This window comes from Tamandua tetradactyla, chromosome 8 (assembly GCF_023851605.1).
Source record: "Tamandua tetradactyla isolate mTamTet1 chromosome 8, mTamTet1.pri, whole genome shotgun sequence".
Classification (NCBI taxonomy): domain Eukaryota; kingdom Metazoa; phylum Chordata; class Mammalia; order Pilosa; family Myrmecophagidae; genus Tamandua; species Tamandua tetradactyla.
This window is the reverse complement of record NC_135334.1, coordinates 124,735,678-124,761,906: the sequence shown is the minus strand read 5'-3', so window position 1 is coordinate 124,761,906 and position 26,229 is coordinate 124,735,678. Positions and strand designations below refer to the sequence as shown.

At 49.2% G+C, this 26,229-nt stretch overlaps 1 long non-coding RNA gene and 1 pseudogene across 2 annotated transcripts; both read left to right on the top strand.

The window, feature by feature from the left end:
* The first annotated feature begins 4,447 nt into the window (after nucleotides 1-4,447).
* Nucleotides 4,448-26,229, top strand: LOC143644968 (uncharacterized). Its single transcript, XR_013157002.1, has 4 exons — nucleotides 4,448-5,017; nucleotides 9,037-9,227; nucleotides 12,968-13,125; nucleotides 24,917-26,229. It is a non-coding gene; the product is annotated as an uncharacterized LOC143644968 (long non-coding RNA).
* LOC143643792 (beclin-1 pseudogene) lies at nucleotides 22,823-24,233 on the top strand (annotated as a pseudogene). Its single transcript, XR_013156403.1, has 2 exons — nucleotides 22,823-22,848; nucleotides 22,886-24,233. The product of XR_013156403.1 is annotated as a beclin-1 pseudogene (transcript).

The window sequence follows — 26,229 nt, the reverse complement described above, 5'->3', positions numbered from 1 at the left end:
CCATCGAGGAGGGGCGGCGCGGACCCAGCGGCCTGGGGCCGGGGCATGGGGAGACCGGGGCCCAGCAGGCGGGCAGGGCCCCCGCGGCCCCCTGGCCGGCCCAGCTGCCTCTCCAGCGCCTCCCGCGCAGTGGGCAGCATGGGCAGCCAGACACGCTGTTTCCTGCAGACGCGGCATCAGAGGGCAGCAGGGCCTCCCGCCGCCCGCCTCCTGCCATGAGTGAGGGACTCTGCACCCACAGGAGCAGGGGCTGCGTTTACTCTCATGTCTCCCGGAACCACCCCGAGAGCTGCTCAGTCAGGCAAGAGCGGCGGGCCAGGCGCCCTGCTGGCCTCTGCACAGCGCTGGGCGCTCCCAGAGGCCCCCCTGCCCTCCCACCCGCGTCCCTGACCGCGGCTGCCCAACCCCCCGCCTCTCCCAGGGTTTTACCCCAGCGCTAGCACGAAGTGGCACCCAGTCCACACGTGTCAAAACCCAGGGCTCAGCGGGACTCACCGTTGCACTGATCACTGTGCCCACCCTGGGACCCGAAGGGATGCCGGAATTCCAGGGAGCCCGGCCTCGCCCTTCCTCTGGAGAAACCCAGGGACGCGGCGAAATGTCACCAAAGGTGTTTAGGCCCCGCGGTGCGCAGCAGCAAACCCTGGGAGAATCTGAGAGTCCAGGTGGTTAAACAAACCATGACACGATGAGGCGAGAATCCTGTCCACTCCTAAAGAATGGGGAAGCTCTCTGCAAACAAACAGAAGGCTCGCCAAGGTGTGCTGCCAAGGAGGAAGGAGGCGCCCGCGGCCGAGGAATGCTGCCACTGGCCAGAAGGACGCACATATTTGCCTGTTTATGCAAACAGCACTTCTGATAAAATGCAATAAAGAAACCAAGCCTGGTTATAATGACTGCAACTGGGCTCCTTGGGGACAAGGAAGCAGATTTTCCATCAGACTTTCATAACACTATATCACCTATAAAAAATAAATTCGAGCACATTAACAATTACGGGACTTTATAAATGTGTATCAGTTGAATAATTCAGCGCATGCAGGTCAGACTCGGTGGCCAGGAAACCTAAGCCAGGGTCCTCCCCGCTCTCCTCGCGGTCACAGCCCGGCTCCGGCCCCTGAAGCAGGCTCGGGAAGGGTGGCCCGGCTGGCTGTCCACCGACGTGGGTGGCCGCTGGGAGCAGCAGCCCTGCCCCAGGCGCGTCCTGCCGCGCACCCCGCTGCCCTGCCCCAGGCGCGTCCTGCCGCGCACCCCGCTGCCCCACCCGCCTCCCGCCTCCCCGGACGGCCACGAAAGAAAGGAAAGGTCGCTCCGCCGCGGGGCGCCAGGGACCACCGGGTCTGAGGGACGTGAGGCCAGCGGGCAGCGGCCCGTGTCCCTGACCAGCGGCGCCGCGTCCGGAGTCCACATTCCACAGTCCCGGACACCGCGGGACAGCGGACCCAGGGGTGGGAGCCTCCGCAAAGGAGCCCCGGCCACAGTGCGCGTGGGGGCGGCTCAGCAGCGTGGGGGCGCGGCCTTGGGGGGAGGGCAGGTCAGCAGCGTGGGTGTGCAACCTTGCCGGGAGCCGGCTTCAGTCCCCTGCTGTCGCGGTCCTGAAATGACTAATAACGCTTGACCAGGGGCCGCATGTTCATTTCCATATGGAAACCCCAAGTCCAGCGCAGCAGGCCCTCCCCAGGGCAGTCTCAGAGGCCTTGAGGGTCCAGGTGCCTGGGACATGCGGTGGGGGGGAGGAGGGAAGGTCACAGTCAAGGTCAAGGTCCGGAGGGAGTGGGTAGTGCTAACTGCCACGTGGGCAGAGGAACCCAGAAGGCGGCTCCGGGCCCCTGTGGCGCTTTCTGGCATCTCTGGTCCTGCCTCCTGGGCAGGAGTTACAGGCCCACCCCCAGCCACACAGGTGCTGAGGCCCGAGCCACAGGGGCAGCCTCTCATTTCTGCATTTGTTTGTTCCCTAGGTGCTCAGTACACAGAGAAACTCTCTGCCCTCAGGCACCCTACAGGGTGGTCGAGCCAGGCAAGCAGCAGCTCAGCAGACAAAACGGTAAGAGAATAACTGGGACCAGGTGTGGGGGAAGAAGCCCCTCTGTAACCGTGACCCCCTAGCTGAGACTTGAAGGATGGAAATAAAGGAGCCGTGGGAAGAAAGGAGGAGGGCAGACCAGGCAGCGGGGACACCTGGGACAGTGCCCTGAGGTGCCCATGAACCTGGTGTGCTCCTGAAGTGGACAAAGGCCAGCGCGGCTGCAGTGTCAGGAGCAAGGAGAATGCAATAGGAGGCTGGCGAGTTCCAGCAGCACTTTATAGGCCCCACTGGGGACCTTCGATTTCATTCCAAACACAACCGGCGGGCAGCCTTCAAAGCCTTGTAAGAGGGACAGTCACCCCGCTGGACCTGCACATACAGTGGGATGGAGGGGAGCACAGCCCTGAAGGAGGAAACCTAGTTAGGAGGCTGTTGCAGGCAAGAGACAACAGTGTCTCAGACAGCGGCGGCACAGGTGAGACATGGGTGAGATTGAAATATACCTTAGAGGGGGAACAGAGAGGTCTTGAGGATGGCTTGGGGTGGGGGGTGATGGAGAGAACGAGATGTTAAGGGTAACCCAGGAATATCGGGCGTGCATTCTGGCTGGCTGCAGGTGACATCTATGGAATCGGGAGGAAACAGATTTTGGAGGTGGGGCCTAAAATCAAGAGACCTATTCTGAACAGTTAATTCGAGATGCCCATGAGATGTCAGAGTGGAGACAGGTATCCTACTCCCCACTTTACAAGTCAGGCTGGTGTCCAAGGACCTGCTTGGAGAGATGAGACCGTCAGAAGAGAAGGGGTAGAGCCTGGCTTCCTGCCCCCTCACTGCTATCTGCCAGGACCTGCCACCAGGGCGAGACTCCAGGGCAAAGCTCTCCCTGTAAGGTCAGGAGTCATCGGTGGCCTCTGCTTCTCACCTCCACTCCACCACCCCAGCTAACTCAGTTTACGACCTGACATGACCCGTGTGTACAACAGGGTTTAGGACAAATGCTCTAGGAAGGGCTTATGCTCATAGAATGGAGCCACTACCCTTTCCTCAGCAGCACCGAGTCCCTGACACTCTGGCCTGGCAGGCAGGAGCCTGGGAGGACAGGTCCATCACGGCACTTCCGGGCTTACAGAACACTTTCAGTGCCACGGTCTCATGTCATGCTCTCAACAACCTCTGAGACCAGGTGGGGATTATCATCAGCTCCACTTTATACAAGCAGGTCAGAGAGGTTAAGAATTGGTCCAGGCTGCACAGGTAACAGGAGGAATCAGGAATCAAAACGAGCCCATCTGGTGCCAACATCAAGGCTCTTTCTAAGAAGCCATGGAAGGAACTGTCCATGGTTAGGGAGCTGTGCCTTCGTTTAGGAGCTAAGATGAGAGAGGCTCTGGGAGGGCCACACCGCCTGTGACACTGCCCACAACCACAGCGTGGGGAGCCGGGCTTCCCTCCATGTTGAGGGCAGTCGGTGCCTGCTGCCGGTGCCAGGGCCGGGACAGACAGAAGGTCATCAGACAGCCTTGGGGAGGAATGGACAAATGGAGGGGAACAAGCCATTGAGGCTCCCCTCCGCTGATCATGCTGGCCACAGCGTCCCAACCCCAGTGCCAGGGGACCCTGCTGAAACGCATCACCCCCTGTGAACATCCTTTGTCCTCAACTGTCATAAGCTCCGCTCCGGCACGCCTGCCCTTTGCAGAGTGCTGGCTCCCCTCCCTGACCACCATCAATGGGGAGACTGCGCTGCGCACCCTCAGTCCTCGTCAGATTCACGTGAGCGCCGCGTGGGTTCCAGACACAGGCTGGAACACACAGCTCGTGCACAGATTTTTGCAAAGGCCCGGGAGAGCCCGGCTCCTTTCCAGCGAGGAGGCGGCCCCCTGCAGGCCCGGGAGCTTGCCTTAGGCACGTGGGGCACGGCCAGGCCGAAAACCCCCATCTCCAGCCCAGACGCCCTCCCTCCCTCGCGGGGCCTTCCCCCTGCATGGAGGCCAGCCTCTGCGCCAGAAAAGAGGAGTAACCGGAAATGAAAGGTACATGGTAGCTGGGCAGCTGGAAAGGACGGCCCTTCGGGGGGGGGGGGCCTGGCGTCCATTCCCCTTCTTCCTGGTGCCCTCACCCAGACTTCCGCCAGGAGACACCCCTCTAACCCCCAGCACGCATGCGCACGCCCCGCCTTCCAGTCCCGGGGGCCTCACACTGCTCAGTTCAGGCCACTTCCTGCTCCGGGTTGTCACGTGACTAATCAGACCGGCCCATTCCTGGCCACTATGATTGGCTCAGGGAGGCCATGTGACCTGGACTCGGTGGGCGGTGCTAGCCTGGCTCTTCGCACTTTCTCGTCACTCCTCCCTGTCTCCTCCCCTCCCCCACCCCTCCTCCCACTTCCCTCCCCTCCCCTCTCTCCCCTCCCCCTCCCCTCCCCTCCCCCTCAGGACAGGGCTTTATGTCAAGCAGATGAAAGTTCTAATCCTCATTCAGCTACTTGTTGGCCGTGTGAATTTGGGCAGGTCACAGCATTTCTCCGCCTCAGTTTCCTAATCTGAGAAAGTTGGCGTGATGACACCTCCTTGGTGGGTTACTGTGGCGGTTAAACGAGAGGATGAGTATGGAGTTGCTGGTACTTAAGAGCGCTGCGCAGACTTCAGCTCGTCCTGCTGTTACGGGGTCCGTCTGCGTCCCTGGGCCTCCCAGCCCCGCCGGCCGCGCAGCTGTCTGCGGCGGTGTCCCATTGCACGGAGCGGGGGCAGCACCCCTTCGCCGGCCGGGCACTGCCGGGCACCTGCGCGTGACTTTCCATCTCCAAGTCGGTTTCCCGCCGTTATACAACTGCAGGCGGCTTCCAGGAGCCACCTTGGCCCGACATGGGCCGTGATGCCTCTGAAGCCTTGAACGGAGTAGTTGGCGTTGTTTTCACTGGCCACGGGACGCGCAGGGCTTCAGTGCCAAACGCATCTGGAAGCAGCTATTAGGACGCACCAATGGGAGGTCAGTGCCTAAAGGGGGTCACGAGAAGCTGGCCAGTCTTCCGGCCGAGCAGAGGTCCCTGCAAACGGACCCCGTCTCTCAGACCACCTGGTCTTCTGGGCTGTCCCAGAGGCAGCCCACCTCCGCCCGGCCAGGAGACGCTCCCCCCCAATCTGTTGTCCTGGCGGCTGCTTCATCACGGGACTTGAGTTTGGGTGTCCAAACACTCTGGCCAATTGCCCTCTCAAAAAGGAAAGCAGAGTGACCGCTAACCCCTGAAGCTGCCACAAGAACATGAGGTTCATTCATTGTTGGGTTCAAGCCAGGCTCCAGGGCACCTCACGGTAGCCCTGCGCTGCAGAAGCCAAACGGCAGGTTATTGAATCACTTTCTCAGAGAAATTCCTCTTCTCACTGTCTTCTTTTTGCTTATCTCTATTTTCTGTGTGCGTTTCCCCCCTCTACCTTGGATGATTCTCATTTGTTTAATCCTCAAAATGGTACCTGTCACTGGAGTCGCTCACCCAGCCCAGGGATGGGTTTCCATGGTGACGAGAAGACAGTGCATGGGGGGAGGGGTCTGCAGGCCTGTTATGATTCCAAGTCGGGGGTGCCTTGGGTGAGAACCCCCCAGGCTCCGCTTTTCACTTTTATGAAGGAAGAGGGGTTGGACCAGCTCTGTGTTCACTGCGCTTCCCGAGGCTGCAGCTGCCGAGGTGCTATGCAGACCGAATCCTGAGTCTAATCAGGCCCCTCTACGGCCACAGGCCACCAGCTGGTTTGGGCCAGCTGTCTCGTAGAGGGAAGAAAATGGGACTGATGAAATCCAGGAATGATCCAACCTCTCTGTCCTGCGAGGACACGCTCTTCCCGACTCCCAGACACACCAGTGGTGGATTGGGAAGAGGTGGCGGGGCACCGGCTTCACCTCGCCCACTTCAGAGGGGCCAACACATTGTGGAAGTGACCCCACGAGCCACACAGAGGGCAGGCGAGCCCAGGTCAGTGCTCAGCTAGCAAGAGCCCCTGAATCTGCGTTTGTGTCCTGAAAGCTCATGGGCCCAGGAAATTTTTTACCAGTAAGTTGGTCGAGCAGGTGAACCCTCCAGCCTGGCTGATGGAAAGGTTTCTCAAAGCGGCTGAGCACCCTCTGGCATCAGCACCTCCTCAGCAGTAACCACAGGGGCTCCGACCCCTGCTGCCCTTCTCCCAGGCCGTCTCAGACAAAAGCCCTTCCAGGTCTGGCCTTGGAAACTCTTGGTCTTAAACAACTCCGCTCCGTTTCCGATCATGTTCTACAGACAAAAGCCTCCTTGGCTGCCCAACAGGAAAGCTGGGCTGAGATCCCAGATTTAGTCTGAGGGCCAGACTGGGGCTGACTTGACGGGAGAAAATGCAGTGGCTGAGCCTGCAGCCCACGGCAGCTTCAGAAGCCCTCACCTCTGCGTGCAGAGGCAGTGTGGGCAGTAGATGGTGCCTGGGTTCATATTTCAGCTGCTTGTCCGCTGCATGACTGTGAGGAGGTGACTGAGCTTCGTTTATAAGATAAGACACCACTTGTCCCACGGGGTTGTTGAACTGTGTGTGTAGCATCTTTCCTGGGCCTGGAAGATGGAACTCGGGGCAAGTGTGTTCTCCTGGTGCTCAAAGTGTGGAGTTGTGCTGGTGAGGAGTTAGCCTCAGCTCCGACCTGGAGGTGGGATGTGACTGCAGGGCAGAGCCCAGGCTCTGACGCTCACGGCTGTGACTAATCCCTCCTCTTCTCTGAAATTCAATTGCCTAGTCTCTAAATGAAAAGCTTAATACCTTTCCTGCCTCCTGAGATTATGATTATAAACGTGCTTTATAAACAGTAAGAACCATCCCAGTGCCATCTCTTCCTATTAGTGCGTCCGTTTAGTTATTCAACTCCTCTTCGAGCCTTGGGCAAGTTATTAAACCTCTCTGGGTGTCCAGGAAGGGTCCTAGCAGGAAGCAGAGGGCACATTCAAACTGGGGATTTGAAGAGAGTGCATTAAAGGGGTGACTTAGAAAGATGCAGGCAGAACTGGCAGAACTCATGGAATGGAGGTTGCAGTGTCAGGACTGACAGTGGCAGGTGTCCAAACTACCCCTAGACCCTAAAGAAGCAAAGGAAAAGCAGACCCTGCACCGAAAGGGCCCCCGACAGGAACTGTCCAGACAGGAGCACCTTCTCCTCCTTGCTCTCTGACTGCTCTCTGACCTGCGGTGCCTCCCACGGGTCTAACAACTGGAGGCCGGAGAGTGAGGGGACCCATGGGTGCGGCCATCTAGGTCACAGCACAGGGTGGAGAAAGCTGAACAGTGCGTCTGGAGGGGCAGTAGGCGGTTATCCGGTGTGCCAGGCTTTAGTGTCTTCCGCAGTAGAAGGAGGCTGGTGTTGGATGAGATGGAGTCTCACTCTATCCCATCCTCTCAGAGATTCTGGGCTCTTCTTCCAAGCTTCCAGGCCAGGCCTTAGGGTTAGACCCTGTCCGCTCTGACTCTAGAGGAGAACCCAACCCCTCTCCCAGGGAGACCGTTAGGCTTCTCAGTTACTCGAGAGCAACGCATCCTTCTCCAGCAGTGCCCAATTTATTGTGTAATAAATTTTCTGGCCCAGCTGGCCAGAAAAGGGACCCCAGAAAATCTTTGGATTAATACACATTAGTATTTCTTTTTCTCTTTTAACCCAAGTAAGCCAGAAGCATGTCTCAAACGTTACCCAGATGCCCTTCTGCTTTCATTCACTGAAAGAAGCATAATGTAATGTAGACGTCTCTTAGGCCTTATCTAAAAGACTTTTAGAAATAATAAACTGTGTACAAGTGAACACCCTGGACCAATCTCTTTTCTTCCCACACCTTCTAGCTGATAGGCAGTGTGGCTCCCAGAGGAGAAATCAAAGAGCTGAGTGATCTTGGAAGAACAGTAGTTCCCAGCTTCCCTTTCCCCTCTACTCCGTTCTGGCTAGGTGATGTAAATCATATTCCTGTTTGAAGCCGATATGTACCCCAGAAAATCATGTTCTTAGAGCTCATTCATTCCTGTGGATTTCGACCCATCCTAAGAAACATCTTTTGGTGAGTAGGGTCTTAAGATGTAGGGTCTTAAGACCCTCATTCAAGAAGGGTCCTAAACCTTTTACTGGAGTCCTTTATAAAAGAATGAAATTCAGACACACAGATGCTAGAGAGAGAGCCTGGAAGTCAGAAGCTGAAAGCAGTGAAACCCAGAAGAGAATGGAGAGACCAGCAAACGCCACCATGTGCTATGTGACAGAGAGCCCGGGATTGCTGGCGGCTGGTCTTTGGGGGAAAGCGTCACCTGATGATGCCTTGGTTTGGACATTTTCACAGTCTCAGAACTGTAAGCTCTTAAACTAATTAATCCCCACTGTGAAAAGCCAGCCCATTTTTGGTATATCACATTTTGGCAGCCTAGCAGACTAAAACATACCTATAAAAGAGAAGATAAGGGAGGGCTTTCCCGAAAATCCCAGTACAGTCAATACGGGGCAGTCGATAAGCTGGGGCTCTGGGGTCGGCACGGCTGGGGCCCAAGCCCTTGCTCTGATGATGACTCGCTGTCTTTGTGACCTTGGACAAGTAACCCAAGCCTCTGTTTTCTCACCTGTCAAATAGACATAATAATAACGATTTACCTACCTCATGGGTTCCTGTGAGAGTAGAGTGAACGGGTGCAAGTAAAGTAGTTGGCACACAGTAGATGTTCAGTAAACGTGGGAGGGAAATAGGGGGCTGGTGACAGGTGTGTGACGCTGAACCCACAGCAGCGGTTCTCCCCAGTCCCCCATAGCACTTCCCCTCTGCCTCTTTCCTCACCCTCCTCACTTTCCCTCGTATTTCAAGCAGCGTCGTGTCCCCATCTCCAGACATGCCGATCTCAAGGCTTCCACACCTGTAGCCCCCTTGCTAAGGGGCACAAACCTTCCCTCCACTATTATAAGTCCGGGGTCATTTTTAACTCCTTAAGTAAATCATCGTGAAGTACTGTGCATTACTTATTCCACCGTTACAGGCTACAGGGCACAGCCAGGCCACCCCGACGCTGTAGCGCGGATGATGCTGGAGTCTAGAAGACCAACTTGACCATAAAAGCTACGTGAAACACATCAACAGCTGTGGCCACACAAATTCTACGGTGGAAGGACAACCTGCACAGACCAGGCTTTGAAAAGAAGTAAAGAAGGGAGAAAGGAAAGGGCAGAGGTTTGAAACATATTTTCCGAGTGTCTTTTATTTACTGGAATTGACAAAGAGTTTTCCTATGAGATCATAAGGTGAGGATCGCAGTCCCAGAAAGAAGCTTTATCCTCCCTTTTTTTTATAGTTGAGTAACCTGCATCTCAGAGAAGGTAAACGATTAGCCCAGAGTCACACGCTGGTTAGAGAAAGAAAAGTGTCACAAACTGATACGATGTTATCTGTCCCTGAGACAATACCACCCCCACCCCTTTCAAAGTTGTGTTGTTAGCACTCTGTGAAAAGCTCCCGAAGTTTGTTCATGTGTGGTGCATGAGTCAACACTACAGACTATTTCTCAATGTTTTGAAATTTCCCATAATCCACTTGCATTGTGACTTAATGTCCCTAGAGAGAATCTCTTTTTCTTATCCGGCGTCTAATCTTTTGTGGGGATAAACCACTGGTTAGAGGAGCCAAGATGTGAGAACCGGAGCTCATGCAGCCCTGGCTGGGCGCAGGCCCCTCCTTCCTACCCTTGGGCAGCTTCAGTGAGCCAGAGTCTTAGTCCAAAATCTTGAGACTGGGGTCCTATTTCTCTGCCCCGTCTCCTTTTCCCAGCTCCACCACAGTTGCTGTAGTTAGTCTCCATTATCCCCCCCTGCTTTGCTGCACAACGCTGCCTGGGGTCCCACCTGCAGCCTCCCCCGCCCCCGTCCATTTTGTACACAGTGAATTCATCCAGGGCCCGCTCAGAACACACTAATCAATACAGCCAACGGTGTCCTGTTGTTTGTGGAAAAAGCCTTTCATTCCCTACTCCAAACTCCCAATGATCTTTCTTTAAAAAAAATTTTTATTGTGGTAACATGTATATACAACATGAAGTTTTCTATTTTAAACACTTCAGGTTTACAGTAATTCAGTGGTATTGATTACATTTGCAAAGTTGTGCTGCCCTCGCTCCATCCATTACCAGACTCAGTGCTGTCTGTCTGAACCGCCTTTCCAGAACCAGCACCCCTGCTCCAGTGCTCCCCCAGACGGAACTCTTCACTGTTGTTGCATCCCTGTACTCTTCCAATCTTTTGTGCCCAGGGCCCAGTTTGTCTGTCCGCCTCTCTCTCTGTCATTCCCTGTTCGCCTTAGGGGCGTGGGGAGAGGATACCATGGGGATCGCCGACCAGGTCCACTGCAGAGCCCGGTTCACGCGCCCTCACCTTGCCAGAGAAGGTGAGTTCTCCTGTGCCCACACATGGAGCCCCCAGCGGGTGCTGCGCTGCCGGCGCCTCGTGGAGACATGGCCCTGTCCGCAGTCCCTGAACGAGCAGCCGGCCCGTCCAGTGTCATGTGGTCATGTCCCACCTGGGACCCTGCCACCCGGCCGGGCCAGCCAGCAGCTGCTGGGCGCCCCTAAAGCAGCGGTTCTGCCCAAACGAGACGCAGCCAGTGGCCACAAGCTGTCTGGATGAGCGTGCAGAAGCCATGTGTAAGCAGAAGTAACAGGGCAGGGAAAAGAGAAAAAGTAAAGCATAAGTACTATTAGTATCCTCAGGAATGAATGAGCTGAGGCCCAGAAAACCCAACAGTCTCACCCAACTTGCAGTCTAAATTCTAAAACCCACCCTCCCAGCGTGTGACCCTCAGAAGTGACTGCAGTCCATTTCATGCAGTTAAATCCTTATTTTACAAGCTAGGAGGGCTCTGTGGATAAGGACAAAACAAAGGGCCATCAGTGGTGGCCCCATCTCCAGGGATGGCCACTCAGGGCCTCTCGCCAAGCCCATGAGTCATTTGGTCATTGCTTTAGGACTGCCCAGAACCTGCCCTCTACATCATCCCTCCAGGATGGCTTTATCGGTCCTGCCCGAGCATCTCCCCAGCCTGAAGCGTCAGGCGCAGGCGGCAAAGCCCAGTAGGCAGTCTCTGTGATGGGCCTCCCTGGGGACACTGTCCGGAGCCTTCCTCTACTCATGTCCAAGAACGGCCCCCGCAGCACCGCAGGGCAGGTCCATTCACCCTCACACCCTCACAGCTCAGGGCACGTCCATTCACCCTCACACCCTCACACGGCAGGGCACGTCCATTCACCCTCACACCCTCACACCGCAGGGCACGTCCATTCACCCTCACACCTCCTTCAAGGAGTGGCCACGCCGGGCCACAGACACTCAGATGCCACAGTCAGGACCGCACCTCCGGCCGGGCGGGCTCCAGAGCTCACCCTCCTTCGCTCTTCACTGCAGCCTCCACTGTGGACAAACAGGGCCGCTCCGTTTGACTTAGGATGCAGCCACAGCCAAGGCTTCTGCTCCACTTTCTTATTTGCCTCAGTGGTGTTCATAACAGACGGTTGTCGTTTCCACCTTGACCTTGGCAACAAGTCCCTGCGAAGCACCAAACCAACCCTTGCCTTGCTTAGCAAGCCACCAAGGAGCTTGTGCCCCGTCCCGCCCACCCGGGAGATGGTACCGGAACAAGCGGCCGTCCCAGGGCCACGCGGCCGCACAGTTCAAGATGCGCCCGCACGAGGCCGCTGCTGGTGACACAGGCCTAAGGCCTGGGAAGCGCTGCCTCAACGGCGGCACACTTCCAAATGCACCTGAGAGGAGGAACGAGCACTAGGCTTCCTGGCAGCCTCCTCTGCACGGCCACAGGCTTTAAGCAAGTTGGCCCAGAGACAACCGGAAACTTCAGGAGTGAAACTGCTCGTGCCCCTTTTTCAGATGGTTTTACTGTGGACTCTGCTTCAGGCTCTCTTGTTAATGTCGCGCTGGATTGAAAGAAGGAAATACTTATCTATTTCATTTATAAAGCTAACACATTTATTCTTAGGGCCCATATGTGACAGGCCCCGTGCTGATGCTCAAGTTTCCACGCTGAGCAAGCTCCACCTGCAGCCCTGAAGGGCTGGAGTCTTGGCTCAGTAGCTCTGTGCAATGCCACGGCTGTAATGAGAGCCTCTTTCCGCTGATGCGTTACAGTTCGTTTAAGCTTCACAATTATCCTGCAGTTGGTGGAATAGGCTTTATAGCCCCAATATTACAAATGGGAAGCCTGAACATGAGAGGAGTTATGGGTTTTTCCCATACAAATAATAAATAATTTTTAAATAATGGATCTTGTCATAATAGATGTCAAGCTTAAGTGACTTAATCTGGACATCCCTGTTATCAAGTCAAGAGTGTGTTCCGATCATATTTCAGAATTAAAAATTATTTTTTCTTAGTCTGTTTTATTCTTCAAGGTCAGATCCTCATCAGATATTTCAGCCCTGCAGGCAGGGCTTACTGTGGCCTCTGTGGTTTGCACACCAGCCCTTCCTGCTCCCTGGGCTTCCTTCCACCCCTTTCCCTGCCGCCAGAGGAGGCACTTCAGAACTAGGGATGGAAAGGAAGTTCTAGTTTCTACTCACGGTAATCGACCTGAAACCCTAAAATTATTTTTCATATCCAACCCTTACAATATACTTTATAACAATTGCTTAAAAAATGTTGTAACAATAGTGGACAAGTCACTGGGCCATGGGGAGGGACTATAATTTGCCTTTATATTGGACTTATTTTTTAGATGTCTAGTTTTTGTTTTCTAATATATACATTAGCAGAGGAGTACTGGGGGGCTGTGCACATGATTATTTTCTCCCCGTTGGAATGCAAAGCCAAATAGTTTGAAGGCCGGTGGCTGAGGGGGGCTGGACGGGGCTCGTTTACAACCTTGGCGAACCGGGGAGTGAATCCTTTCTTTTTCTTTTCTTTCTGCTGCAGACTTAGGAAGCATGAGGCCGGTCTGCAGGACTGCTCCCGAAACTTCGGTGCAATCAGGTGCTGGCACTTGCTTCTTGCTCCATTTCATACCTGCAAGTTAGGCCCAGATGTGGCAGCCTTCCGAGCATCTTGCTAACCTACAAAGGCAAAATATGGAGGTGATTACTTGGTATAACGTTGTATCCTTTAGTAAACTGAGGCTGTGCACCCAGTGAGAACTGATGAAGTGTCCCTTCTCAGCTCCAGGAAGCAATTAAACACAAGCTAAGTAGAGCTTAGAAGTTTGGAAAGAGTTACAACAGATGAGGGAATTCAGCAATTTAGAGTTTTTATAAGGTTAAATAGTCAAAAAACGCCAATAATGGGGTGGGCCATGGTGGCTCAGCAGGCAAGAATGCTTGCCTGCCATGCCAGAGGACCCGGGTTTGATTCCTGGTGTCTGCCCATGTAAATTAAAAAAAAAAACGCCAACAATGATCACAAATGATATTCATTTAAAGTAAAGCATTTATAGTCCAAATAGTTCTTAGATTGTACATTTTAGTTTTTACCAACGGCATAAAAGTACTTTGGGGACAGTTTCACCTACGTGAGTATTTCTTTGCCCATTCTTCTCTCTCTTTTCTTTCCCAAATGACTTCTTTCAGATATGGTTCAAGACAGAATTTACCCTCCCTGAATTCTGTCCGCTGCTCCCTGGGCACACTCCAGGCCCAGGTCCGGTCAGCGCCAAAGCCCTCGGGAGCCTCTCACCGCGTCCCCACGCCCTCCTTCCCGGCCGTTGTGTCATCTCGCATTCGCCCCAGTTTACTTTATTTATTTTTTTAAGTTTTTATTTAGTTTTTATTTCATAATCATAAACTTAGCTTTGCCCCCCAGTTCGACTTGGAAGAGGGGACAGTGTGGACCCAGAGGACAGCGGCCAGAGCGCAGAGCCGGCCGGCAAGGGAGCGGGGTGGGCGCCCTCGGAGCAGCGGGAGGGGAGGACCGGTGGGTGGGACGGGACCGGACAGGACTGGCCTCCAGGGCCGTGATGGCGAGCTGTCGAATTCTGTGGAAGCTGCGACCCTTAGCACCAGGGCCCTTCTCTGCAGGGCTCAGAGCGCGAACGGTTTCTGCTGCGTCCAGGCACTGCCCCTGCGGCCGCTTCGCCGCTGCAGCCCAGGCTTGACATTTCTTAAGGACGCAGTTTTCTACTAATGGCGCTCCACGGTAGAGATCAGCAAATTATATGGGCCTAATCCATAGCTGCCTGTTTGTTTGTTTTTTAACTTTCTTTAATTGTATAATATAACATATACACAAAGCAAAAAAAGAAAAAAGCATGTAGTTTCCAAAGCACTCTTCAACCAGTAGTTACAGGACAGATCCCAGAGTTTGTCATGGGCTACCATACCCTCCTCTCAGATTTTTCCTTTTAGCTGCTCCAGAACATACAAGGCTAGAAGGAATAAATATTTTTTTATCATCACAATCGACTTTGTTTTTTCTTCTTTGTGATAAATAGCATATATATAAAACAACAATAAATTTCGAAGCACAGCACAACAATTAGTTGTAAAACAGATTTCAGAGTTTGGTATAGGTTACAATTCCACAATTTTAGGTTTTTACTTCTAGCTGTTCTAAGATACTGGAGACTAAAGGAAATATCAATTTAATGATTCAGCAGTAATACTCATTTGTTAAACCCGACCTTCTCTGTATAGCTCCACCATCACCTTTGATCTTTCTATCCCACTCTTAAGGGGTATTTGAGCTATGCCCATTCTAACATTTTCATGTTGGAAGGGTCTGTCACTAATATGGGGTAGGGAGATGGAACTATCTGATGTTCTGGAGAGGCTGGGCCCTCTAGGTTTCAGGGACCCATCTGGAGGTTGTAGGTTTCTGGAAAGTTACTCTAATGCCTGGAACCCTTGTGGAATCTTATATATTGCCCTAGGTGTTCTTTAGGATTGGCTGGATGGGGGGTTGGCAGGTTATGACAGGTAGCAAGGTCTACCTGAAGCTTGCATAAGAACAACCTCCAGAGTAGCCTCTCGACTCTATTTGAACTCTTTCTGCCACTGATACTTTATTAATTACACTTCTTTACCCCCTTTTGGTCAGGATGGAATTGTTGCTCCCACCGTGCCAGGTCTGGATTCATCCCTGGGAGTCATCTCCCACACCGGGGAGACTTTCACCCCTGGATGTCAGGTCCCACGTAGGGGGAGGGCAACGATTTCACTTGCAGAGTTGGGCTTAGAGAGACTGAGGCCACATCTGAGCAACAACAGAGGTCCTCCAGAAGTAACTTTTAGGCATGCCTATAGATAAACTAAGTTTCTCTGCTACCTACATAAGCTTCACAAGATTAAGCCTCAAGATTAAGGGCTTGGCCTATTGATTTAGGTGTTGCTGATGTTTCAATATCAGGGGTTTCCCCTTTGGTAAAGTTTAAGAGTTCGATATTTTTTTTCCCATCCTTCAAGGGACTTTGCCAATACTTTTTGCTTATCTGTTTAATACATTCTAGGATGTATCCAGGCATTACATTAATCCATACAGCATTAAAGGCCCTCATTCTCTCTTTTTTTCATTGTATAATGTAACATATATACAAAGCAAAGAAAGAAAAAAGCAATAGTTTTCAAAGCACTCTTCAACAAGTAGTTTGAACAGATCCCAGAGTATGTCATGGGCTACCATTCCATCCTCTCAGATTTTTCCTTCTAGCTGCTCCAGAGCATAGGAGGCTGGAAGGAATAAATATTTTTTATCATCACTATCAATGTTTTTTTTCTTTTTCATGAAAAATAACATATACAAAAAAGTAATACATTTCAAAGCACAACACAGCAATTAGTTGTAGAATAGATTTCAGAGTTTGTATGGGTTACAATTCCACAATTTTAGGTTTTTACTTCTAACTGCTCTGAGATACTGGAGACTAAAATAAATATCAATTTAATGATTCAGCTATCATATTTGTTTATTAAACCCTATCTTCTTTGAAAGGCCCTCATTCTTATTCTGGGCTCCCTGTGTTTCAGTTGTTTAAATGAGCTATACAGATGGTTGAGTTAGATTATGTACTACTGAAAATTTAGGTTCTGGAAAAAAATAAACCTTTCTTCCTTTGGTCTCAAAGAGTAGGTGCAGTTCTAAAATACAGACACTATCTTCCCTGTGTTCTGAATTACTGTAATCCCGACCTGATTGGCTTCATTTTTATCTCAATACCAGATTATTACATATATAAAACAGCCTCCCAAAATCCAGAATTAATAATTACCACTCCAGACTAAATGTGTCTGCTCTAAGAGCTTACAATCTAGGCCCCAGTTTTTTTATAAGCATTTTCTAAATGAAACCATACAATCATTGTTCTTTTGTTTCTGGCTCATTTTGCCTCACCGAATATCCCACAGGTTCAGTCACGCCATTGCCAACATGCCTCAAAACTCTGTTCTTTTTTGTAGCTGCACAATATTCAAGCACGTATACACCATCGTTCACCAATCTGCTTCTCAGTCAGTGCATCCTTCAGACACCTGTGTTTATTAAGCATCATGTATAATGGCCAAAGTCCACGATTCATCAACACTTTCAATTTTAGATAATTTCATTGTTCCCAAGAGAAAGAGAACCAATAAACACGCCCTCACCAACCAGGAAATCTAAACCTCCTGTTAACTCTTGCCCCTCCCCGATTATTTACCTCTGCTGTTGCTGTGGTAGTGCTAATGGTTTCCTTTTGAACATCACCCATAGCATGCAATAGCAGTTTTCCCCTGTACCCTAGACTTCAGCACTCTTTGTTCACGAATCATACCTTTGAAGTAGTTCTTGCAAGAACTTACTTATATTTGTAGTGTGAGTCAGTGGACATGTAGGTCTATACAAACCCTTTCAATCTTGTTCACCTTCAATATGGTAATATTACTTCTAGACCCACTAGAGAATCACCTTCACTCCTATCTATTCCCTTACTTTGGAGTTCAACCTCATTAGCTAACCGTTCACCCATCTCTAGCTTCCATATCTCTAAGTCCCCTATATTCTGCATTATAAGCCTCCAATTTTACCTTTACTGTGGTCATAAATGTGGAATCACAGTATCTGTCCTTTTGTGTCTGGCTTATTTCACTCAGCATTTTGCCCTCAAGGCTCATTCATCTTGTCATGTGTTTCAGGACATCATTTTGTCTTATGCTGCATAATATTCCATCGAATGTATAGAACACATTTTGTTAATCCACTCATCTGCTGATGAACATTTGGATTGTTTCCATCTTTTGGCAATTGTGAATAATGCTCTATGAAGGTCGATGTGCAAATGTCTGTCTGTGTCACTGCTTTCAACTCTTCTGGGTATATACTGAGAAGAGCTGTTATAGGTTCATAGAGCAACTCAATATTTAGTTTCCTAAGGAACCACCAAACAGTCTTCCATAGTGGCTGCTCCAATGTACACTCCCACCAGTGCATAAGTGTCCCAGTTTCTCCACATCCTCTCCAAGTAGTTTCCTGTTTCTTTAATAGTATCTATTTTTATAGATGTGAGGTGGTATCTTATTATAGTCTTGATCTGCATTTCCCTTATAGCTAATGAAAATGAACATCTCTTCATGTGCTTTTGAGCCATCTGTATTTGCTCTTCAGAAAAATGCCTATTCATATCTTTAGCCCATTTTATAATTGGGTTATTTGTTCTTTTGTTGTTGAGTTGTATGGTTTCTTTATATATACAGGATATCACAACTTCATCTGATGTGTGGTTTCCAAATACATTCTCCCATTCAGTTGGCTGCCTCTTCACCTTTTTGACAAAGTCTTTTGAGGTGCAGAACATATATGCATTGATTTTGAGAAGTTCACATTTATCTATTTTTAATTTTGTTGCTTGTGCTTTGGGTGTAAAGTTTAGGAAGTGCCATGCTGTTTTGACCACTGTGGCTTTATAATAAGTTTTGAAGTCAGGAAGTGTTAATCCTCCCACTTCATTCTTCCTTTTTAGGATGCTTTTAGCATTCGAAGTCTCTTTCCCTTCCAGATGAATTTGGTAACTAGCTTTTCCAAATCTTCAGGGTAGGTTGTTGGAATCTTGATTGGTACTGCATTGAATCTGTGGATCGATTTGGGTAGAATTGACACCTTAACTATGTTTAACCTTCCTATCTATGAGCAGGGAAGGTCTTTCCACCTTGGTAGACGTTCTTTAATTTCTTTTAGCAATGTTACATACTTTTCTGTGTACAAGTCCTTTATGTCCCTAATTAAGTTCATTCCTAGGTACTTGATCTTTCAGTTGCTATTTTGAATGGAATTTTTTCCTTACCTGACTCCTCATTGTTTGTGTATAGAAACGTTACTGATTTTTGCACATTAATTTTATATCCTGCCACCTTGCTGACTTTATTAGCTCAAGCGACATTGTTGTCAATTTCTCAGGATTTTCCAAGTATAGTATCATGTCATCTGCAGATAATGAAAGTTTTACTTCCTCCTTTCCAATTTGGATGACTTCTATTTCTTTCTCCTTCCTGGTTGCTCTAACTAGAACTTCTGGTTCAATGTTGAATAATACTAGGGACAGTGGGCAACCTTGCCTCATTCCTGATCTTAGGGGGAAAGCTTTCAGTCTCTCAATTGACTACAATGCTGGCTTTCGGTTTGTTATATATGCCCTTTATCATATTGAGGAAGTTACATTTGAGCCCTATCTTTTGAAGTATTTTTGTCAGAAAAGGATGTTTAATTTTGTTGATTTCTTTTTCAGCATCAACTGAGATGATCATGAGATTTTTTCCTTTCAATTTGTTAATGTGCTGTATTACATTAATTGATCTTCTGGTGTTGAACCATCCTTGCATTCCTGGCATAAACCCCACTTGGTCATGGTGTCTAATTCCTTTCATGTGTTGTCGGATTAGATTTGCTAGTATTTTTTTGAAAATTTTGGCATCTATATTCATTGGGGAGATTGCCCTGTAGGTTTCCTTTCTTATATCATCTTTACGCAGTTTTGGTATTAAAATATTAGCTTAAAAAATGATATTAGATTCAGAAAATGAGTTAGGTAGTGTTCCTTTTTCCTCAATTTTTTGGAAAAGTTTGGGCAGGATTGATGTTAGTTCTTTTTGGAATGTTTGATAAAATTCCCTTATGAAGCCATCTGGCCCTGGGCTTTTTTTGTAGGAAGATTTTTGATGACTAATTGAATTGCTTTACTTGTGATTGGTTTGTTGAGATCTTTTGTTTCTTCCCGAGTCAGTGTAGCTTGTTTCTGTGTTTCCAGGAATTTCTCCAATTCATCTAAGTTGTCTAGTTTGTTGGCATATAGTGGTTCAGAATACCCTCTTATAAAATTTTTTATTTCTTCAGGGTCTGTGGTAATGTATCCCTTCTCATTTCTGATTTTTGCTTATTTGCCATATGCTCTCTTTTTTCTTTGTCAGTCTTGCTAATGGTCCATCAATTTTATTGATTTTCTCAAAGAACCAACTTTCAGTTTTATTGATTCTTTCTATTATTCCTTTGTTCTCCCATTCATTTAACTCTGCTTTAATCTTTGTTATTTCTCTCCTTCTATTTGTTTTGGGGTTAGTTTGCTGTTCTTTCACAAGTTCCTCTGGGTGAGTGGTTAAGTCCTCGATTTTTGCTCTTTTTTGTTTTTTAATATAGGCATTTAAGGCAATAAATTTCCCTCTCAGCATGGCCTTTGCTGCACCGCATAAGTTCTGATAATTTGTATTCTCATTTTCATTTGTCTCCAGATAGCCACTGATTTCTCTATCAATTTCTTATTGGACCCACTGGTGTTTAAGAGTGTGGTATTTAATCTCCATGTATTTGTGAAAGTTCTCATTCTTTCACATTGGTGGAAATTGATATCCATCTTCATTCCATTGTGATCAAAGAAAGTGCTTTGAATAATTTCAATGTTTTTAAATTTATAAAGACCTGTTTTGTGCCCCAGCATACAATCTATCCTCGAGAATGTTCCATGAGCACTAGAGAAGAATGTATATCCTGATGTTTTGGGGTATAATGATGTATATATGTCTGCTAGGTCTAATTCATTTATCAAGTTGTTTAAATTCTCTATTTCTTTGTTGATCTTCTGTCTGGTTGTTCTATCTATAGAGGAGAGTGGTGTATTGAAGTCTCTTACTGTTATTGTTGAAATGTCTATAACTCCCTTCAGGTTTGCCAATGTCTATCTCCTGTACTTTAGAGCTCCTTGATTGGAAGCATAAACATTTATTTATTTATTTATTATTATTATTATTATTATTATTATTATTATTATTACTGCATGGGCAGGCACTGGGAATCGAACCCGGGTCTCTGGCACAGTTCTGCCTGCTGAGCCACCGTGGCCCACCTCTGGAAGCATAAACATTTATGACTGTTATTTCTTCTTGGTGAATATCCCTTTTATTAATGTATAGTGTTCTTCTTTGTCTCTTATGATGTCTTCACATTTAAAGTCCATTTTGTCTGATATTACTATAGGTACTCCTGCTTTCTTTTGGTTACAACTTGCATGGAACATCTTTTTTCATCCTTTCACTTTCAATCTATTTGTATACTTGTTTCTAAGATGAGTCTCTTGTAAGCAGCATATAGCTAGATTATATTTTTTAATCCACTCTGCTAATCTGTATCTTTTAATTGGTAAATTTAGTCCATTAACATTCAAAGTTGTTACTGAAAAGGAATTTCCTGAGTCCCTCATCTTATCTTTTGGATTTTATTTGTCAGATCTATATATTCTTTTCCCTCTTTCTCTTTTTACCCTTTAAATTACCCTTAGTGGTACTCTTCAATTCTGTGCCCTCCTCCAGACCTCCCTCTCCCATCTTTTTTTTTTTCAACTGGAAGAATCCTTTTAGTATTTCTTGTAGGGCCAGTCTCTTGTTGACAAATTCTTTCAGGACTTGTTTGTGAAAACTTTAAACTCTCGCTCAATTTTGAAGGACAATTTGGTTTGGTACAGAATTCTTGGCTGGAAGTCTTTCTCTTTCAGGATCTTGAATATATCATACCACTGCCTTCTCACCTCCAGGGTGCCAGTTGAGTAGTCTGAACTCAGTCTTATTTGATTTCCCTTGTATGTAGTAGATTGTTTTTCTTTTGCCACTTTCAGGATTTTCTGCCTCTCTGCAATATTTGACAGATTGATTAGTTTGTGTCTTGGGGAAGGCCTATTCGAATTTATTCTATTTGAAGTTTGTTGAGGTTCTTTGACTTGTATATATATGCCCTTTATGAGGGTTGGGAAATTTTCTCCCATTATATCCTCAACTAATCTTCCTAGCCCTTTACTCCTCTCTTCTCCTTCCTGGACACCAGTGATTCTTATATTTATGTGCTTTGTTTTGCCCATCATTTCCCTGAGATCCAATTCAAATTTTTCCATCTTTTTTTGCTATTTGCTATTTAGAGTGTTTGAAATCAGTTGTCTTGTTCTCTATTTCACTTTTTTCTTTGTTCTGCCTCTTCAAATCTGCTGTTCTGTGTCTCTAGTATGTTTTTTTATTTTATCTACAGCATCTTTAATCTCTGTGATATCTGCTATTTTTCTATTTACTCTTTCAAATTCCTCTGTATGCTCTTCTAGTGTCTTTTGCTCTGCTTTATGTCATTAGCCATCTCACTTATATGAACTCCACTTAATAAAATAAGTGGGATGGCTTCTTGTACTTGATTAGTTGTTTCACGGTCTGTGTCTCCTCTGGTGTGATCTGGTCACTAGGCAGGGCTCTGGCTGTCTGCTTTGTGAAAGGTTTAGTGATCTGCTGCTTCCTGGCATGTAAATATCCTGGTTGGTTTTCTTTGGGAGTTGATGTCCTTCAGAGGTCTAAGGCTTGTGTTTGGGGGATGGACGTGGAGCAGGATGGCTGGCGCGGGGCCCAGCGGGGCGGTGAGGTTACAGCGCAGGTACCGGCGAGGTCGGGGATGTCACGCTGGTGCGGTGAGCTGGCGCCCAGCAGTTGGGGGGATGTGGCCGTGCACGGGTCTGGGGCGGGGCCCTTTGTGCGCACGCACAGAGCTAGGGCAGCGGGCGCATTAGGCCTGCATTGGGGGTAGATGTGGCCCAGCTGCGCAGGTCAGGGCTTTCCGGAGCTGGGGGGCGTGCGCATGTGCAGGTTGTCAGCGCTGTAAACTGATGTGCGGGGCTCCGAGGGGATGGGGGGGAGCGATGCGGCTGTACTGGCTGGGGCGGGGTTAGCCTGGGTATGAGGTTAGTGCGGCAGCCTTTATGCACCAGCTGAGGGGGGGCGGAGGCACCTGGAATGCGGGGAACGGGAGCGGGTGACAGGGTTCAGGTGAGTGCAGTGTGGGGTGAGTTCTCGGTCACAGGGCTGCGCCAGGAGGGTAGCGTGTCCAGGGCACACCGCCTGGCTTACTTCCTAGTCCAGGCTCCGGTCCGTGCGCTCCCGCGGGCTCCGCGCCAGGCTCGCCTTGCTGCCCCTCGGCTCCTCCGCAACCAGGGCTGGTCTGCAACCAGGGCTGCCCGGGTGATGCCGAAGGACCCCCCGGGTCACTCATACCCTGGAACCGCCCTCTCGGTCCCCCTCCCGTCCCGTCTCTAGCCGTTCCTTGGAGCAGGGTGAACTCGACCTATCCTATTCTGCCGTCTTCCTGGAATTCTGCTGCCTGTTTCATAAAGAAAGCTTTACTGTCACACGCACCCTCAGCATTTACATATTGTGTACAGCTGCTTTCCTGCTACAAAATGAGAGTCTGGGGGAAATCTTCTGCTGGCGAACCAGGAAGAGACTGAAAACAGGGCGATGGCAGCTCTGGAGACCTCGTTCCCGGGCAGACCTCAGATAGGTCCCCCGCGATAGATTGGACCTTGGTGGCGGCCTCCGAACCCGGAGGTGAAGACCGTCGGGGCCTGAACTGGGACCTTAGAAGGAATGGAGGGGTCTAAGACGTCCAGCAGCATGGTGCAGGTGAGCTTTGTGTGCCAGCGCTGCAGCCAACCCCTGAAACTGGACACGAGCTTCAAGATTCTGGACCGAGTCACCATCCAGGAGCTCACAGCTCCACTACTTGCCACAGCCCAGGTGAAGCCAGGAGAGACCCGGGAAGAAGAGGCTAACTCAGGAGAGGAGCCATTTATTGAAACTCGCCAGGATGGTGTCTCTCGCAGATTCATCCCCCCAGCCAGGATGGTGTCTACAGAAAGTGCCAACAGCTTCACTCTGACTGGGGAGGCATCTGATGGCGGCACCATGGAGAATCTCAGCCGACGATTGAAGGTCACTGGGGACCTTTTTGACATCATGTCAGGCCAGACAGATGTGGATCACCCACTGTGTGAGGAATGCACAGATACCCTTTTAGACCAGCTGGACACCCAGCTCAACGTTACTGAAATGAGTGTCAGAACTACAAACGCTGTCTGGAGATCTTAGAGCAAATGAGTGAGGATGATAGTGAACAGCTTCAGATGGAGCTAACGGAGCTGGCACTGGAGGAAAAGAGGCTGATACAGGAGTTGGAAGATGTAGAAAAGAACCCCAAGATAGTGGCCGAAAATCTCAAGACTGTCCAGGCTGAGGCTGAGGGGCTGGATCAGGAGGAAGCTCAGTATCAAAGGGAATACAGTGAATTTAAACGACAACAGCTGGAGCTGGATGACGAGCTGAAGAGTGTAGAAAATCAGATGTGTTATGCCCAGATGCAGTTGGACAAGCTGAAAAAAACCAACGTCTTTAATGCGACCTTCCACATCTGGCACAGTGGACAATTTGGCACAATCAACAACTTCAGACTGGGTCGCCTGCCCAGTGTTCCTGTGGAGTGGAATGAAATTAATGCCGCTTGGGGCCAGACAGTGTTGCTGCTTGATGCCCTGGCCAATAAGATGGGTCTGAAATTTCAGAGGTATCGACTTGTTCCCTATGGAAACCATTCCTGTCTGGAGTCTCTGACAGACAAATCTAAGGAGCTGCCGTTATACTGTTCTGGGGGGTTGCCTTTTTTCTGGGACAACAAGTTTGATCATGCAATGGTGGCTTTCCTGGACTGTGTGCAGCAGTTCAAAGAAGAAGTTGAGAAAGGTGAAACACGTTTTTGTCTTCCTTACAGGATGGATGTGGAGAAAGGCAAGATTGAAGACACAGGAGCCAGCGGGGGCTCCTTTTCAATCAAAACCCAGTTTAACTCTGAGGAACAGTGGACAAAAGCTCTCAAGTTTATGCTGACAAATCTTAAGTGGGGTCTTGCTTGGGTATTATCACAGTTTTATAACAAATGACTTTTTCCTTTAGGGAGATGTTTGCCTTACAGGCTTTAAATTTTGTTTGCAAAGAAAAACGATTTTAAATTAAATTCAGGTAGTATGTTTACAGTACCAAAAAAGAAAAACCCACAGGAAACAAAAAGCCACTTTAATATATTATACGACAGTTTCCAGAGGTATAACTTGCCACGTCATAGTTTTGATTCTTAGTCCCATGCCTTCACTTTCCTTAAAACAAGTATGTTTTTTAACTAAGAGCTGAATCGAGATCAATGTGTTTTCTCTAGATTTTATCTCTTTCAACTTCTACATTTACAATATGAAATAGAAACCTTTGTCTCCACTGAGACGAGTCAAATATGGACACGCTGTTGGCAAATGTGAGAATATTACTTATAAGTTTTGCCTGGTCACCATGTAATATGATCAGAAGCTTGAAACTTAACACTTCTTGATTCTAGTATTGAATGCCTACTCTGCTCTGTGTTAGAGATATGAGGCATTATGGAGAGATTTAATTATTTGTAATAAAAGATTTGTTGCAGTAAAAAAAAAAAAATGGGAGTCTGGAGAGCTGAGATAGACCGTTTGGCTCAGAAGCCTAAAATATTATTTCCTGCCCTTTATAGAAAAAAGTTTGCTTATTCCTGGGTCACAATATAAAACTAACTTGTCCTCCCCTTGATTTCATCATTCAGGATCAGAGGTCAGTATGAGACCCAGCACAGGGCTCAATCTGGGGCCATGGAAGAGTTGGATTCCACAAATTCTACCGTGCATTGAGCTTTTCTCCATCCATTCATCTTCAGAGGTGCCCCGTGCCTCCCCCTCCCTGAGAGAGCACACGGCTTCACATCGACAGGAGAAAGACCGTGCACAAGCAGGACTAGATTTACAGGGAAACCGCCCCACAGCCCCCTCTGAGACCCACAGTCCACACCGTCCCCAGGGGGCACCCAGCATGGGCGGTGCTGGGCTGGAGCTGGGGGGCCCCCCGAAAAGGCCGTGCTCCTTCAGCCCAGCCGTGCGCTGGGACCTGCTGCCCTGGGCTTCCGATGCGGCTGTTTCCATCAGGTGCGGCCCACCCCGTCTAGGGAGAGCTTTGCTCCTCCTGCTGGAGTCCCTTACGAGGAGATAAAACACACAGAGAAGCTGGAAGATGAGACTCAGAGTGCAGAGAAAGAGCCACAGCCAGAGGAGCCCAAGGCCAGACCCGTGGCGGCAGGAGGGCAGGCGCTGCCGGGCTCCGAGTGCCCGCTGCCCGACGGGGCCTGGGCTCCAGGGACAGTGTCGTCCTGCTGATGCCCGAAGGGGGACCTCTTCATGGCCTTAGGACTGTCACTTTTACACTAAAACATCTCTATTGTTAAAAGCCAGCCCAGGTGTGTGAGCAGAAGTGTTAACAACAACAAAAACCCAGCCCGTTTCCAGAGGGCTGCATTTCGTCAGCTTTAGCAAACCAAGACAGGCAGCTACTCAAGAACCCGTTTGGTCCAAAAGTCAAAGGAATCTCTAAGAACAATGCTGTGCTTTCCAAGTGTGCTCAGATTTGAGACGCGCTCTTCCTGCTGCACAGCCCCAGGGGAAGCCCACACTGGCGCGTCGGCACAGTCAGGGCGGCCGCCGCTGGCCTCCCGCGCGCCCTTTCAGGGTCCTCCCGCCTTTGCCTCCCTGGGTGGCGGCCGCTGCGCTGGGCTCGGTTCCCGTGAATTCGGTGAAGAGGTTCTCTGTTCTTTTTGGCACTTGGTGCGTCTAGCGTGGTTTGGGGGAGGAAATGGCGGCATCTGACGAGGCCTCAACATGAAAGAACCCCAAGCTCAGGCTTCTGGGCCATCCTCAAAGGCCTTGGGCCTGGCGTCACTGCGCCACGGCCGGGGGGTCCTTGCTTCTGGACCATGTCACTTATGGTTCCCTCTGAATTATTATTGCGCTATAATATCTGCAATTATTTTGTAAATAACATTATAAAATTATATTGTGATTTTTTTGTTATAAAAATATTAACTTTTAA